Source organism: Microtus oregoni, unplaced genomic scaffold (assembly GCF_018167655.1).
Source record: "Microtus oregoni isolate MIOR12 unplaced genomic scaffold, Mior012 000007F_ref0000211, whole genome shotgun sequence".
NCBI lineage: Eukaryota > Metazoa > Chordata > Mammalia > Rodentia > Cricetidae > Microtus > Microtus oregoni.
The window spans coordinates 59,652,539-59,663,122 of NW_024543066.1; the positions used below are offsets into that span (position 1 = coordinate 59,652,539).

At 42.9% G+C, this 10,584-nt stretch overlaps 3 non-coding genes across 3 annotated transcripts; all 3 read right to left on the reverse strand.

Moving 5' to 3' along the window:
• Positions 1–257: 257 nt before the first annotated feature.
• On the reverse strand, positions 258–421 carry LOC121451160. Its single transcript, XR_005974691.1, has one exon. It is a non-coding gene; the product is annotated as a U1 spliceosomal RNA (small nuclear RNA).
• Positions 422–7,968: 7,547 nt separating this feature from the next.
• Trnan-guu lies at positions 7,969–8,042 on the reverse strand. Its single transcript has one exon. It is a non-coding gene; the product is annotated as a tRNA-Asn (tRNA).
• Positions 8,043–9,217: 1,175 nt separating this feature from the next.
• Positions 9,218–9,379, reverse strand: LOC121451177. Its single transcript, XR_005974702.1, has one exon. It is a non-coding gene; the product is annotated as a U1 spliceosomal RNA (small nuclear RNA).
• Between the last annotated feature and the right edge of the window lie 1,205 nt (positions 9,380–10,584).

The following is a 10,584-nucleotide window of genomic DNA, read 5'->3' on the forward strand; positions in this document are numbered from 1 at the left end:
GAGAGAGGGAAAAACAAAGCAGTAGGAAGAAGTTGTCTGCCTTTTTAAACAGGAAAGATCAGGGTAGAGCGCGAACACAGTCCCCCACTAACAAAAATTATTTTAACAAAAATTAAAGATGTCACTTCAAAGGTTAAGACCTTAAGTTAACTTGGCAATTTCGACCACATATTTAGAAGCATAAAAGAGAATAAAAAAAGACCAAGAGGAAAAACAGCTGTAGGAAGAAAAAGGCCTTTTTTTAAAACAAGAGGTATCAGGGAAGAGCGCGAACGCAGTCCCCCACTAACAGAAATTATGCAGTCGAGTTTCCCGCATTTGGGGAAATAGCAGGGGTCAACGCACCCCAAGTGCAATGGGTGGGCCTCGCCTTGGGAAAACCACCTACGTGATCAAGGTATCTCCTCTGCCAGGTAGGTATGCTTTGCTGTCCTGCAGCCCAGACTCAGCACAACCGGCTCTGCACTCTGAACACACGGTCACTTCGCCACGCATACTCCAGGACCTAATTGGACGCGCACCCCATTCCTTCGATTCGATGCTCCCCGTGGACCAGCTCACCCTTCCACACTGCGCTGGAAATGCAGCGTGTTTCCTCAAATGGTGCTGATGCGACTGTCCCTGCGCGCTCCTCATCTTCATAGACCACGCCTCCAAGCAGCACCCAGGGGTGACATCACAGGCATCCTCTTTGCCCCTTTTGCTTGGTGAACTTTCTTGAATTCAGAGAGCTGGATGGAGTGTTGCAGGATCAGAGACAAATCATCTTGAATTATCTCCAACTTCCAAATAGTCGATGGCTGCTCACCGCCGTGGCCTAACAGCCCTGTCGCTGGTTTCCCTGTGTAGTGACAGACCCCTATCTTCAATCAACACGAAGTCAGAGAAGTCAGCAGCTAGTGAGCCAGCCTCAACCAAAAAAAAAAAAAAAAAAAAAGGAGGAGAAGAATTGTTGTCTAACAACTGTATCAATTCATTTAGTGAATACCGAATTTAAAACATGCTTTGAGAGGGATGTGCTGTTCCCGAGTCAGGGTCTGGTGCATGTTAAATACAGGAACCACAGGGGGAAAAAGTCTGGAGTGCAGTAGCAACCTAGATTTTGACAGTTGCCAAAAAGTACTCTGGCTTTCAGGCAGAAAATTCCAAATTTCAAGTCTTTCAGAGTTTTCTCATTAACACAGTACCTAATTTCCTAAGGAATAATTTCTGAAAGCCAATACCTATTTTCTTTTTGTTTTCATTATTTCCTAGTAACAACTTTCTTTTTTATTACTTTATAAATAATACCAATCAAAATTTTCACTCCCTTCTCATCTACCCCTCCAGTTCTAAGAGAGGGTAAGGCACTCTGCCCTGTGGGATGTCCAAGGCCCTTCTCCCTCCATCCAGGCTTAGGAAGGTGTGCATCCAAATAGAATAGGATCCCAAAAAGCCAGTCCATGCAGTAGAGGCAAATCCCAGTGCCATTATCATTGGTTTCTCATTCTGACCATTTGTCAGCCACATTCAGAGGGGCCAGTTTGTTCCCATGCTCGTTCAGTCCCAGTCCAGCTGGATTTGGTGAGCTCCAATTAGCACACTGTCTCAGAGGGAAGGCCAACCCCTTGTGGTCCTGACTTCCTTGCTCATATTCTCCCTCCTTCCACTCTTCAACTGGACATTAAGAGCTCAGTCCAGTGCTCTGATGTGGGTCTCTGTCTCTATCTATCACCATCGGTCTCTGGACGAAGGTCTATGGTGATATTAAGATAGTCATCAGTCTGCCTACAGGACAAGGGCAGTTCAGGCACCCTCTCCTCCACTGCCCAGGGTCCTAGCTGGGGTCATCCCAGTGGACTCCTGGGGACCTCTCCAGAGCGAAGCGTCTTGCCAACCCCAAAATGGCTCCCTCAATTAAGATATCTTTTTCCCTGCTCACATATCCATCCTTCCTACATCTCAACCCTCCCCCTCCTCCAAGCTCTCCACAGCCCTCCCCTTCTCCCTTCTCTATCACCCATTCTCCCTCTTCCCTTCCTCCCACCCACCCCCATCCTCATGCTTCCAACTTCTGTCTGGCCATCTTCTCTGATTCCAATTTCTAGGAAAATCTATATATGCTTTTCTGTAGGTTCACCTTATTACTTAGCTTTTCTAGGATTGTGAACTGTACGCTCTGTGTCCTTTGTTTATAGCTAGATGTCGCTAATGATTGAGTACATACCATATTCATATTACTGGGTCTGGGTATTCACACTCAGGATAGTGTTTTCTATTTCCATCCATTTGCATGCAAAATTTAAGATGTCATTTTTGTTTAACCTCTGAGTAGTACTCTAATGTGTAGATGTGCCACACTTTCTGAATCCATTATTCCATTGAGGGGCATCTAGGTTGTTTCCAGCTTCTGGTTATTATAAATAATGCTGCTATAAACATAGTTGAACAAATGCTTTTGTAGTATGATTGGGCATCTCTTGGGTATATTCCCAAGAGTGATATTGCTGGAACCTGAGGTATGTTGACTCCCAACTTTCTGAAAATCTTCCACACTGATTTCCAAAGTGGTTGCACAAGTTTGCATTCCCACCAGCAATGGAGGAGTGTTCCCCTTACCCCACATCCTCTCCATCATAGGCTATGATTGGTGTTTTTTATTTTAGCCATTCTGACAGGTGTAAGTTGTTTTGATTTGCATTTCCCTGATAGCTAAGGAAGTTGAACATGTCCTTAAGAATCTTTTGGCCATTTGAAATTCTTCTGTTGAGAATTCTCCGTTCAGTTCAGTAATTGGGTTATTTAGAATTGTAATGTCTAGTTTCTTGAGTTCTTTATATATTTTGGCGATCAGACTTTTGTCTGATGTGGGGTTGGTGAAGATCTTCTCCCATTCCATAGGTTGCCCTTTTGTCTTAATGACAGTGTTCTTTGCTTTATAGAAGCTTCTCAGTGTTAGGAGCTCCCATTTATTCATTGTTGCTATTATTGACTCTGCTACTGGGGTTATATGTAGGAAGTGGTGTCCTGTGCCCATATATTGCAGGCTACTTCTCATTTTCTCTTCTATCAGGTTCATTGTGGTCAGATTTATATTTAGGTCTTTAATCCATTTGGACTTACTTGAGTTTTGTGCATGGGGATAGGTATGGATCTATTTTCATTATTCTACAAATTGAAATCCAGTTATGCCAGCACCACTAGTTAAAGATGCTTTCTTTCTTCCATTGTATAATTTTAGCTTCTTTGTCAAAAATCAGGTGTTCATGGGTTTGTGGATTAAATATCTGGGTCTGTGAATCGATTTCATTGGTCAATGTCTCTGTTTTTTATGCCAATACCAAGCTGTTTTCATTAGTGTAGCTCTGTAATAGAGTTTGATGTCAGGGATGGTAATGCCTCTGGAAGTTCCTTTACTCTGTAAAATTGTTTTGGCTATCCTGGGTTTTTTGTTTTTCCACAGAAAGTTGATTATTGTTACCTCAAGGTCTGTGAAGAATTTTGTTGGCATTGTGATGGGGATTGCATTGAATCTATAGATTGCTTTTAGTAGAATTGCCATTTTTTTACTATTTGATCCTACCTATCCAGGAGCATAGGAGATCTTTCCATTTTCTTGTGTCCTCTTCAATTTCTTTCTTCAAAGACTTCAAGTTCCTGTCAAATAGATCTTTCATTTCTTTGGTTAGTGTTACCCAAAGATACTTCATGCTATTTGTGGCTATTGTGAAAGGTGATGTTTCTCTGATTTCCATCTCTGCTTCTTTATCCTTTGTGTATAGGAGGGCTACTGGGTTTTTTTTTTTTTTAGTTGATCTTGTATCCTGTCACATCACTGAAGGCATTTATGAGCTGTAGCAGTTTTCTGGTAGAGTTTTTGGGGTCACTTATGTACACTATCATATCATCTGCAAATAATGAAAGTTTGACTTTTTCCTTTCCAATTCGAATCCCCTTGATCTCCTTATGTTGTCTTATTGGTATTGCTAGAACTTCAAGCACTATGTTGAAAAGATATGGAGAGAGTGGACAGCATTGTCTTGTTCCTGATTTTAGTGAAATCGCTTTGAGTTTCTCTCCATTAATTTGATGTTATCTGTTGGCTTGCTGTATATTGTTTTATTATATTTATTATTATTTTATATGATCCTTGTATCCCTAATCTCTCCAAGACCTTTATCATAAAAGGTGTTGAATTGTATCAAATGCTTTTTTGGCATGTAATGTAATGATCATATGGTTTTTTTCTTATAGTTTATTTATATGATGAATTACATTGATAGATGTTCGTATGTTGAGCCAGCCCTGCATCTCTGGGATGAAGCCTACTTGATCATAATGGATAATTTTTTTGATGTGTTCTTGGATTCGGTTTGCCATTTTTTTATTGAGAATTTTTTCATTGATGTTCATGAGTTGATTGGTCTGTAATTCTCTTTCTTGTTTGAGTGTGTGGTTTTGGTATCAAGGTAACTGTAGCTTCATAAGAAGAGTTTGGCAATGGCTCTTCTGTTTCTATAATGTGGAACACATTAAGGAATATAGGTATTAGCTCTTCTTGGAAGTTCTGGTAGAATTCTGCATTAAAAGCATCTGGCCCTGGGCTCTTTTGGGGGTGGGGGTTTTGATGACAGCTTCTATTTCCTCGTGACTTATAGGGCTATTTAAATTGTTCACCTGGGTCTTGATTTAATTTTGGTATATTGTATTTATCTAAAAAATCCATTTCTTTTGTATTTTCCAATTTTGTGGCTTATAGGCTTTTGTAGTAAGACCTAATAATTCTCTGAATTTCCTCAGTGTCTGTTGTTATGTCCCCCTTTGCGTTTCTGATCTTGTTAATTTGCATGTTCTCTCTGCCTTTTGACTAGTTTGGAAAAGGGTTTGTCTATTTTGTTGATTTTTTTTTGAAATTTTATTTATTATGTGTAAAACATTCTGCTTCCCACATACCAAAAGAAGGCGCCAGATCTCATTAAAGATGACTGTGAGCCACTATGTGGTTTCTGTGAATTGAATTCAGGACCTCTGGAAGAGCAGTCAGTGCTCTTAACCTCTGAGCCATCCCTCCAGCCCTTTTGTTGATTTTCTTAAAAAACAAAACAAAACAAAAAAAAAACTAGCTCTTTGTTTCATTGATTCTTTGTATTGTTTTCTGTGTTTCTATTTAGTTGATTTCAGCCATCAGTTTGATTATTTACAGTCTTCTACTCCTCCTGGGTAAGTCTGCCTTTTTTTTTTCTAGAGCTTTCAGGTGTGCTGTTAAGTCTCTGGTGTGAGCCTTCTCCATTTTCTTTATATGGGCACCTAGTGCTATGAACTTCCTTCTTAGCACTGCTTTCATAGTGTCCCATAGGTTTGGGTATGTTGTGTCTTCATTTTCATTGAATTAAAGGAAAACTTTAATTTCTTTCTTAATTTTTCCTTGACCCAGGAGTGGTTCAGTAGTTGACTGTTCACTTTTCACAAGTTTGTAGGCTTTCTGGGGGTTGTATTGTTGTTAATTTCTAACTTTACTCCATGGTGAGCCAATAAGACACAGGTAGTTTACTCCAATTTCTTTGTATTTGTGGATGTTTGCTTTGTTACTAAGTCTGAGATCAGTTTTTGAGAAGGTTCCACGAGGTGCTGAGAAGATGGTTTATTTCCTGTTTGGGTAGAATGTTCTATAGATGTCTGTTAAGTCCATTTGACTCAATACATCTATTAGTTCTCTTATTTCTCTGTTAAGTTTCTGTCTGGTTGACCTGTCCATCTCCTACTATTAGTTTGTGGGTTTGAGTTCTAGTTCTTTTGCATATGTGGGTGCTTTTATATTAGGGACATAGATATTCAGGATTGAGACTGCATCTTGATGAATCGTTCCTGTTATGAGTTTAAAGTGTCCTTCTTCATCTCTTCTGATTGATTTTAGTTTGAAATCAATTTTGTTAGATATTAGGATAGCCACAACTGCTTGTTTCTTAGTTCTGTTTGATTGGAAAACCTTTTCCCAGCCCTTTACTCTGAGGTAGTGTCTGTTTTTGAGGTTGAGGAGTGTTTCTTGTAAACAGCAGAATGTTGGATCCTGTTTTTGTATCCATTCTCTTAACCTGTGCCTTTTTATAGGTGAATTGAGTCCATTGATATTAGGTGATATTAATGACCAGTGGTTGTTAACCCCGGTTATTTATTTATTTATTTTGGTGGTAGTGTTTGTGTGTTTCCTTTCTTTGAGTTGTTTTGGTGGAGGGTTATCAGATGTCTGTGATATAGTGGGTATTGTTGGCTTCCTTGTGTTGAGGTTTACCTTCTAATACTTCCTGTAAGGCTGGGTTTGTGGATACGTATTGCTTAAATCTGTTTTTGTCCTGAAATAAATTGATTTCTCCATTGATGGTTAAAGAAAGCTGACCTGGGTATAGTAGTCTGGGCTTGCATCCATGGTCTCTTAGTGTCTGCAGCACATCTATCCAGGACACTCTGGCTTTCAAGTTCTCCATAGAGAAGTCACATGTAATTTTGCTAGGTTTACCTTTATATGTTACTTGACCTTTTACCTTTGCAGCTCTTAATATTCTTTCTTTATTCTGTATGTTTTGTGTTTTGATTATTTTATGGTGAGGGGATATTTTTTGATTCTTGTTTTTTGATCCAGTATATTTGGTGTTCTCTAAGCTTCTTGTACCTTCATAAGAATATCCTTCTTTAGGTTGGGAAAGTTTTCTTCTATAATTTTGTTGAATATATTTTTGAGCCTTTGAGCTGAAATTCTTCCAATACCAATTTTCTTAACAAATATCAGGTAAAAAGCAGGGTGTGTTTGAAGAGCAAAATAAAAAGTGTTCTTTGTTTCTTTGTGGGATGACAAAATAAGTCTGGTGAGCTATATATTTCTCTTGTCTACCTCTGACTTTTTCCCGACATCTTAGGGAGGCTGCAGTGTCCTTTCCACTCTCCGAGCTCCATCATGCCGCCCAAGGATGACAACAAGAAGAAAGATGACTGAAAGTCGGCCCAAAAGGACACAGGCCCAGTAAATAAGTCTGGTGGCAAGGCCAAAACGAAGGAGTGGTCCAAAGGCAAAGTTCAGGGCAGGCTCAACAATCTAGTCCTGTTTGACAAGGCTCCATATGACAAACGCTGTAAGGAAGTTCCTAACTGTAAGCTTATTACTCCAGCTGTGGTCCCTGAGAGACTCAAGGTTCAGGGTTCCTTGGCCAGGGCAGCCCTTCAGGAGCTGCTTAGTAAAGGGCTCATCAAGCTGGTTTCAGAGCACAGAGCCCAAGTAATTTCCACGAGAAACACAAAGGGTGAGGACGCCCCAGTTGCTGGTGAAGATACATAAATAGGTTCAATTTATTTAGAAAAATATTTTTTTTTAAATAAAAATGCACGTTCTGGGCTGTAGGGATAATCAGAGCCTTCCCTGCAGTGTTGTGAGGGCTCCACGAGAGGGCAGGCATAGAGTTTTACAGGTTGCTCACATTCACCTGGTGTCTAATTAAGGCCAGGAATATCTGACTCAGACATTGATATTCTTCCAAAAAAATACTTTTGGACTATTGGCAAAGTATGCTGTTTTATTCTAGTCAGCACAGTGTATTTTCCACTTCAACTTAGTGGTGCAATATTTACCCGTTTTATTAAAACCTGGTCTGTTTCCTGCGCTTTGGTGACTTGCTATTAATAATTTTCCTTTAATAAGAAAGGATTCTCACAGTATCCAACCCCCAAGTAAACCAACGACAGCAGGAGGTGGTTGTACACAGGTGTCCCCCTCCCCACCACACCTCATTCCATCAAAAAATCATACAAATTGACTTTGCTGATTTCCCTACCAGACAGCATGTGACAGGCAAGTTAATAAATCCCTTAAATACAGGAGCTAAGGTTTTGCATGGGCTTTGTAAATTCTAAGAATGTAGGAGTGTGCTCTCTCCAGTTGTCAAGTCAGCACACAAGTGGCTGTCAATATGGAAAGTTGTTTGTTAAAAGCCTAAAGGCCATCGTCCCTGGGTGGGATTGAACCACCAACCTTTCAGTTAACAGCCGAACGCACTAACCGATTGCTCCACAGAGACAGTGCACAGATGTCTGACAGGTCGCCTTGGTGATCCAGGCGTCATGGCAGCGGCCACACCTGGGATACCCACAGGTCCATGGCGGAGCATCCGGAGCAGGAGGCCTCAAAGCCAAAGGCCCTGCCTCCCGGGTGTCTCGCCAAAGCTTCCCCAGCTCCCGCGGAAGTTTTTAACCTGGATACTCGAGGACACTGAGACCTGGCCGTCACCCGGAGTTCCTGGACTCCATGGACTCCATGCTGGCAGACGCGCGTTCCTGTCGCCCAGCCGGACTCCGGGAAGGAGCCCAAGTCCGCTTTAGGGTCCGGTCCTTTGAGACCCCGAGCACGGACGCGCGAAGATTGGTCACCCCAGGTGTGTGCTGGAACCTCAGTGGGACCCGTGTGGGAAAGGCGGCGAGTGCGGTGCCAGTGCTCAGGGAGTCCGGACGGGATGGAGATGGACGAACTTGACCCGGAGTGGAGAGGGACCCACGGGGGCGAGGGTGGCCTGGCAGTGGGATTGGGAGCTATGAACCGCGGAGACCAGAGGAGGTGGAACCCGGGGGAGCCCCAGGGTATATCCTAGAGATTTCTTTGAACTGAGCTAATGCAGTTGGAAGCCAATTTAAGTTAGAAGATAATAAAATGACGAGAGGTGTTTTCTTTTGTTTGGAATGAATCAGAACAATGGCTTTCTACCTACCAGAGGCTTCTGTCTTTCATCTAGGGGTGTGCTGGTCCCGAGCCCGCATCTGGTGCATGTTAAGTGCAGGAACGAATTAAGGAAAGTCTGGAGTCTCAAGCCAAAATTTAGGACATAGTTTCCTACAAGTGCTCCTGAACATTAAGACAAAAACTCCAGACCTGAAGGGATGTTCTCATTAACGCAGGACATAATTTCCTAAAGATGCCAATTCTAAGGCCGATGTTTTTGTTTTCTTGACAAGGATGGGCAAAAATACAGACTTTTTTTGGGGGTGGGGGAGTTCGAGACAGGGTTTCTCTGTGGCTTTGGAGCCTGTCCTGGAACTAGCTCTGTAGACTTGGCTGTTCTCAAACTCACAGAGATAAGCCTGCCTCTGCCTCCCGAGTGCTGGGATTAAAGGTGTACGCCAAAAAGAAATACAGAAAAAGAAACATATAAGAAAGAAAAAGAAAGGAACGAAGGGAACCAAATATGAGAAAATGGCAGAAGCCGAGACCACAAACGAGGTCGCAAATTAATAAAAATTATGCAGTCAAATTTCCCTAATTTGGGGAAATCACAGGGGCCAGCACAACACTAGTGCAATTCGGTCACCCTCGCCTGAATAAACCAAAGCCCTGTTGAGAGTGCTCACTTAGCTGGGTGAGTGTGCTTTACTTCCCGAAGCCATGACTCAGCCCCACCGGCCCTGTGTATTGAATACATTATCACTTGACCGCGCAGACTTCGGGACGTCCCTGGATTCCTGCGCCCCGCTGCCACCCGCGGATCACCGCTCCATTCCATGCTGCACTGGAAATCCCTAGCCTTTCAGCAAAGCCTGTGGATGCAGCATCCCTGCGCGACACTCATTTGCATATACCTCGCCCCCATCCGGCGCCCAAGGGTGCCATCACACCCATCCCATTTGTCCCTTTGGCCTGATGGATTTTCTTCCTTGCTGAGACCTGGATGGAGTGTTGCAGGACCAGAGACAAATCATCTTGAATTTTCTCTAACTCACAAATAGCCCAGGGCTGCTCACCTCCGTGCACTAACAGCCTTGTCGCTGGTTCCTGTACCCGCAGACCCCCATCTTCTGCCAATAGGAAGTCAGAGAAGCCAGGCAGCAAGGGTAGCCAGCCCTACAGCAGAGGTCTCCAGCTTCGCTGGAACCTGCCCACCTCATGTCTCCACCACTGCATTTTACAAGGCTCTTAATGTATGGATTTCTCTGTTCCTTCTACAGAAACACCATGAGACTGACACTAAGTCTGGACATGGTATTTGGGGTGACCCGAGTCTGTGTTCCTGGTCCAGGGGATCCACTCTGCCCTCTCTCGGACTCCTCAGGCTCCTGCATGTGTATCGTGCACACATGTACAATCAGACAAAAACACACATACACAAAATCAGTAAGTAGTCTTTTCTGTGTTGTGTTTGTGGGGGAGGGACAGGTGTGTGTGTGTGCCATGACTCGCGTGTGGAGGCCAGCGGACAGTTTGCAGCAGTTGGATCTCTTTCTGCTGTGCCTGCTCCGTGGATCAAGCTCTTGGATGATCAATCCTGACAGCAAGCCCTTGCCTGCAAGCCATCTCTATGTCCCTTTAAAATCTCTCCCTCTCTGTTCTTCTCTGCCTCTCTGCATTCCGTCCACAAGACCCCACCCCCACCCCAGACAGGGTCTTTCTACATAGTGATGGCAATAAGAGCTTTGTGCCACCGTAACTGACCCCCTTAAAACCTCTTTAGCCCACATGCAGACATAACACAGCAATTTAAGATTTTCAGATGATCGTACCGTTTATCATTGCATCATACACAACAATTTCTCTTCTACAGTGTGTTTGGGTTAAGACACCTCAGCCCCTGGCAT